The sequence below is a fragment of the Physeter macrocephalus genome, chromosome 9 (genome assembly GCF_002837175.3).
Source record: "Physeter macrocephalus isolate SW-GA chromosome 9, ASM283717v5, whole genome shotgun sequence".
Taxonomy (NCBI): Eukaryota; Metazoa; Chordata; class Mammalia; order Artiodactyla; family Physeteridae; genus Physeter; species Physeter macrocephalus.
Window position 1 is genome coordinate 83,604,504 of NC_041222.1, and position 7,042 is coordinate 83,611,545.

Sequence of the window (7,042 nt, forward strand, 5' to 3'; positions counted from 1 at the left end):
AAATGGATGATGAGTAAAGATAAACAATGTCTAGCACTGCAAGAGAATTCTTGCAACAAAAATACTCTTTGGATTTTTTTTTCCGGGTATTAAGGCAAATAGTGCCATCTAGCATCTTTATTCAAATGGCAATCAGCACTTGGACAGAAATCACAGTTCAACGGCAAAAACTCTCTTACAAGTGCTAAGCCACGGCCCCTCCCTACAGCCATCTGCCACAGCAATTATCACCATCTGCTCTCCAGCTTCACGGCCCCTGCCCTGCCTGCCCTGGCTGAGCCAGAACTCCTGACCCATCACAGGAGGGGGCGGGAGGGCCACAGGAGCTCAGCCTTTGCCCCCCAAAGGTGGACCACAACCTCCTGGCTAAGCAGGCACAGCATCCTCCCTGGTGCCCTCTGAAGTCTCAGCCTCTGGCAGCATCAGATCTGAGCCAAGCTGAACCTCCTGAGGAGGGTGGGGATGGGGGCATCTGGGGGAGTCAGGGAAGGAGGTACAGGGCTGGGGGAAGGTGCCTTCTAGCTACTGGCCCCCACCTAGTGCAGAGGCCCAGAGGCATGACTCTCCTGATCTTGCCGCAGCATCCCCTCCCCAGGGGGTCAGTATATCTTCTGCCGACTGGGTAGAATGGCTTCTTTGATGAAGGAGAAGACAACCAGGATTCCTAAGCATTTGCCCCACTTGCCTTTGGTGAAGTAATTGGAGACCACGTCGTCTCCTGGCTGCATGGTGGAGGGCAGGACATTCTCCCCAGCCGACAGTGACACAAAGAATGCGAATGGGATTATCCACAGGCAGAAAGTGAAATAAGCCAGGACCTCTGAGAAAGGATAATATTCCTCTGCAAAAAATTGAAACTTCAGGTAATGATTCACCACCACTAGCCCACACAACAGGATGAAGTTAAGCGAGGTCAGCTTGACTAAGACGAAGGTCTGGAGGAGGCCAAAGTAGACAAGGTTGGTGCAGAGACCCATGCCAATCATGCAGGTGGGGAAGCACTCAAAAATGTAGAGGCCAATCGATACAGCTGTGGAGAATCAGGTCATGTATTTTATGATCCTACTAGTGGCCACTGTGTATTCTTCTATCAATTCTGCCAGGTAATAGAGTCTGGCTATGATGGCCAGCATGATGAAGGCCACCTGGATGAAGAGCAACAGCCAGCTCAGCAGGTACATGAGCCACATGATGCCCACGCCCTGCCTTCCCACTGACCGCTGGGATAGGCCTGCACGCTTGCTATTTGGATTTTTGACAAGATCCTGTTAGCAAGTCCACACATCCTCTTCCCAAAAATCATTTATCAAAGCTGGAGAAAACTATCAAAACTGTCAAACAACTATTTCAGTGCTTGGAAATTCACCAAGTGCACACATCAAACTGAGAAAATTTTATTCATGAAAACTACTGAAATTCAGTTACAAACAGCAAGAGTGTGTGACGTTCTTTCTTGGGGAAGCTGCTGTCACCTCCCATCATCATAGTTCAATAAATGGGGAGGCAGGGGCTTCCCTGGTGGTGCAGTGGTTAAGAATCCACCTGCCAATGCAGGGGACACAGGTTTGAGCCCTGGTCCGGGAAGATCCCACATGTCACAGAGCAACTAAGCCCATGGGCCACAACTACTGAGCCTGCGCTCTAGAGCCCACAAGCCACAACTACTGAAGCCCACGCACCTAGAGCCCGTGCTCCACAGCAAGAGAAGCCACTGCAATGAGAAGACCGTGCACCGCAACAAAGAGTAGCCCCTGCTTATCTCAACTAAAGAAAGCCCACGCACAACGACGAAGACCCAATGCAGCCAAAAATAAATAAATTTATTTTTAAAAATGTGGAGGCAAGGCAAGAAAACTATCACCTTTGATTCCACTGCTAGAGAGATCTCACTTGATCTGGAGTTGTTTCAGTTAAAGTAGATCTCATTGGCAATTGATCAGGGAAGACCTGAAGCTCTGCTAACAGTTCAGGACCGTTTTGAGCAAGCAATGGACCAGAAGGAAAGCTGAGGATTTACTAGGGAGCTCCAGGAGGTGAGACAGCAATGGGGACTTGATAAATTCTCAACATATCCCAGAGTGTGTGCACATGTATGAGAAAGACTAGAGCAGACTGAAGACATTTGCACATCTCCAGCCATCACAGTATGCCTTCTTATGGAGCGAAGATGCAAGAGATTTCAGTGGAATGTGAAAGCCAGGGTAGACTTGAAAGTCACTTGAGCTTAGAAGGTGCTCCCCTGCCCACACACAGACCCATCAGCAGAAGGTGGAAACCTCATTAGCTCTGAGAACAATCTGATTAACCTTTACCTGAATGCTAAGCTATGCAGTCACCAGGACAAAACCTGGGAATGAGGGCTTAAACAAAAAATAAGAACAAACAACTGAGCAGATAAATCAGCAGCCATGCACTGTTGGGGAGACAGAGTACACAGACAAAACAACAACAGTAATGCATGAGAGAAGGGAATTGGAATCCAGAGTTGCTACAATACATTATATTTTCAATAAAACATCATGAAACAGGCAAAGGCACAACAAAGTGTGGCCCATACTCAGAAAAAAGGGAGTCAATAGCTATTGGCTCTGGTTATCCCCAGATATTGGATATAGCAGACAAAGCCTTCAAAACAGCTATTGTAAATAAATTCAAATAGCTAAAGGAACCCATATTTAAATAACTAAAACAATGCATTACAGCAATCACTCAACACATAGAGACTCTCAATAAAGATGTTGTTATACAAAAGAACCAAATGGAAATTCTTGAATGGAAAATTACAATAACTGAAATGAAACTTTTAATAAAGGTGCTCAAAAGCAGAATTAAGATGCCTAAAAGAAGAAATAGCAAGCATAATAGATCAATAAAAATTGTCTAATCTGAAAACAAAGGGAAAAAAAGTTTGAAGAAAGTTAAAAACAGCCACAGGCATCTGTGAGACAACATTAGGTGTACCAACATAATTGTAATGGGAGTCTCAGAGGAGAGGAGAAAGGGAAAGGGACAGAAAAATATTTGAAGATATAATGGGACAAATTTCAAAAATTTGATGAAAACCATTAACCTACAGATCCAAGAAGGATAAACACAAAGAGATCCACACCATGCACTTCATAGCCAAACTGTTGAAAGCCAAATACAAAATGAAAATCTTGAAAGCAAGAGGAAAAGGACATACACTTGAATGATAAAATGACTTCTCATCAAAAACAATGGAAAACATAAAAGTGTAGAATGACATATTTAAAGTGCCAAAGGAAAGATTGCCAAACAAGAATTCTATATCCAGCAAAACTATCCTTTAAAAATGAAGATAGAAAAAGCTTTTTCCAGATAAATAAAGATCAAGAGGTGCTAGCATATTGGCCTAACAAGAAATACAAAAAGAAAGTTCTTCAGACTGAAAGAAAATGATACCAGATAGTAAGTTGAAATACACAGGAAGAAATGAAGGAATACATAAGTAAATATCAAAGTTTCTATATGTATTTTTTCTCATTTCTTCTCTTAATTAAAATGCATAACATTTTAAAGCTATATTATTAGATTTATAATATACATATAAATGCAATAGATGTCACAATAATAGTGTAAAGGCCAGGGAAAGAAATGATAAATTTGAGCAGATGTTCTCTATTTGGCCAAATTTCAGTTAGTATTATTCTAAAGTAAACTGTGATAAGGTAAGATGCATATTGTAGTCCCTAGAGCAATCATTAATAAGATAAAAAATAGTTAAAATGTCAATAATGGAATAAATAGTGCTCTCTAAAGTTTCATTTAGAACAAAAGAAGATAGTAAAGGAGGAATGGAGGAAGAAAAGAGATATGAGACATATAGAAAAAAGGTAGCAAATTGGTAGATTAAGTCCAAGCATATCAATAATTACATTAAATGTGAATGTGTTAAACATCCCACTTAAAAGGCACAGATAGTGAGACTGGATGAAGAATCAAGATATAACTTTGTTTTCTACAATAGACACATCTTAGATTCAAACAAATTTGTGTGGAAAACATATAGTAGGCATATAATAACCACAAGAGAACTGGAAGGGCTATATTCTAGTTTGTCTTGAAATCAGACAAATTAGACTTTAAGGAAACAAATGATACTAGAGACAAAAAATTCATTATCAATACACAAGGAACATAAAAAAATTTAAAAATACACACACCTAATGACAGAGTCCCCAATTACATGAATCAAGTCTCGACAGGACTGAAAGGAGAAATACACAATTCAAAAATAATAGTTGGAAATTTCAGTACTCTACTCTCAGCAATTGAAAGAACAACCAGGCAGCAAATCAGAAAGGATGAAGAAGACTTTAACAACACTATCAACCAACTTGAATTAAGTAGCATTTACAGAACATACATCAATGACTGCTGAATACATATTCTTTTCAAGAATTCATGGAACATTCTCCAGCATAGATCATATGTTGAGACACAAAACAAGCCTCACTAAGTTGAGAAAATAAAGATTATGCAAAGTATGTTCTCTGAACACAATGGGATTAAAATGGAAATCAATAACTGAAAGAATCTGGGAAAACTTCAAGTATTTGGAAATTAAACTTCTAAATAATCCATGACCCCCAAAAAGATAGCAGAAGATTAAAATGTAAAGATTTAACTCAATTAACACAGAAACACAAAAAATCAAAATATAGGGGATTCAGTGAAAGCAGTGCTTAGAGGAGAATTTATTGCCTTAAGTCAAAAAAGAAAAAAGGTATCTCAACCCAACAAATCAAGCATTCACCATAGGAAACTAGAAAAAATGAGCAAACAATTATAAAGCAAATAGAAGGAAAGAAATGATAAATATTAAAAGCAGAAATCAATGACACAGAAAAAAATTAATAGAGATAATCAATGAAACCAAATTTGATTCTAGGAAAAGGCCAACAAAATTGACAAAACTTAGCTATATTAACCAAAAAAATAAGAGACAAGACACAAATTACCAAAACCAGAAATGAAAGAGTGGACTTCACAACTGACCTTACAGAAATCAAAACGATTATGAGAGAATATTCTGAACTAATTATAGCAACAAATAGACAACTTTGTTAAAACAGACAAATTCCTAGAAAGATGCAAATAACCAAAATTGAGTCAAGAAGAAATAGAATATCTGAAAGACCTAAATGTCCATTGACAGAAGAATGGATAAAGAAAATGTGGTACATATATATACAATGCAGTACTACTCAGCCATTAAAAAAAATGAAATAATGCCATTTGCAGCAACATGGATGGAACTAGAGATTATCATACTAAGTGAAGTAAGTCAGAGAGAGATAAATACCATATGATATCACTTATATGTGGAATCTAAAATGTGACACAAATGAACCTACCTATGAAACAGAGACAGACTCACAGACATAGAGAACAGACCTGTGGTTGCCAACGGCAGTGGGGAGGGATGGAGTGGGAGGTTGGGGTTAGTAGATGCAAACCATTATATATAGGATGGATAAACAACAAGGTCCTACTGTATAGCACAGGGAACTATATTCAATATCCTGTGATAAACCATAATGGAAAAGAATATGAAAAAGAATATATATATATGACTGAATCACTTTGCTGTACAGCAGAAATTAACACAACATTGTAATTCAACTATACTTCAATTATTTATTTATTTGGCTGCATTGGGTCTTAGTTGTGGTGTGCAGGATCTTCGTTGCAGCATGTGGGATCTTTCATCGTGGCACACAGGCTCTTTTCTGTGGAGTGTGGGCTCTTCATTGTGGCTCATGGGCTTCTCTCTAGTTGTGGCTCACGGGCTCCAGAGTGCATGAGCTCAGTAGTTGCGGCATGCAGGCTCTCTAGTTGTGGCACATGGGCTTAGTTGTCCCATGGCATGTAGAATCTTAGTTCCTCCACCAGGTATTGAACCCACGTCCCCTGGATTGGAAGGCAGATTTTTAACCATTGGACCACCAGGGAAGTCCCCAATTCTTAAAAAAAGAAAAAAATCTATAGTCAAAACACCAATGCTAAAATAAAGGAGGTGAAAAATATTTTTTAAAAAAGAATAAATAGAATATCTGAATAGACCTATAACAAGGAAAGTAGTTTAATTAGGAATAAAAAAATTCCACAAAGAAAAGCATGGCCCAGATGGCGTCACTGATGAATTTTATAAAATATTTAAAGAAGAAATAATAATAATATATCACAAATTCTTCAGAGAGTTGAGGAGGAGGGAGACTCCCTACTTCTTCAATGAGGCCCTTATTACCCTGATACCAAAGCCAGACAAAGACATCACAAGAAAAAAAAATTTAGTACAATATCCAGTCTTATCACAGTCACAAGATTTCTTTACAAAATATTCCCAAGTCAAATTCAGCAATACATAAAAAGGATTATATACCATGACCAAGGGAGATTTATTCTAAAGTGATTTTAATATCTAAAAATAAATTCATGTACTACATAGTAATAGAATAATATATAATCATAAGTTCATCTCAATTCATGAAAAAAATAAAACATTTGAGAAAACCCAATGCAGATTCATGATAAAAACTTTCAGCAATGTAGGAGTAAAAGGAACTTCTTCAACCTCATAAAAGGTATCTACAAAACCTACAGACAGCATCATACTTAAGGATGCATTTACAATAGCTCAAGATGAGGTGAAATATTTAGGTGTAAATATAAGAAAACATGCATGGAACTTCAATGCTCAAAACTACAAAATTCTGAAGAAAGAAATCAAACAACATCTAAATAAATGGAGATGTAATATGTTCATGTATGGAAGACTCAATATAATAAAGATGTCAATTGCCTCTAAAGTGATGTACAGATTTATGGCAATTTCTATCAAAATCCCAGCAAGAGTTTTTTGTCAATATAGATTATATTATTCTAAATGTATTTGGAAAATCAAAGGAACTAGAATATCTAATAAAATTTTGAAAAAGGAGAATAAATTGGGAAGCAATCTCAAGACTTTTTACATAGCTATGGTAACCAAGACTGTGGTACTGGTGCAAGAATAAAC

At 37.9% G+C, this 7,042-nt stretch overlaps 1 pseudogene; it reads right to left on the reverse strand.

Moving 5' to 3' along the window:
• Nucleotides 1-599: 599 nt before the first annotated feature.
• On the reverse strand, nucleotides 600-1,190 carry LOC102988474 (protein TEX261-like; annotated as a pseudogene).
• Between the last annotated feature and the right edge of the window lie 5,852 nt (nucleotides 1,191-7,042).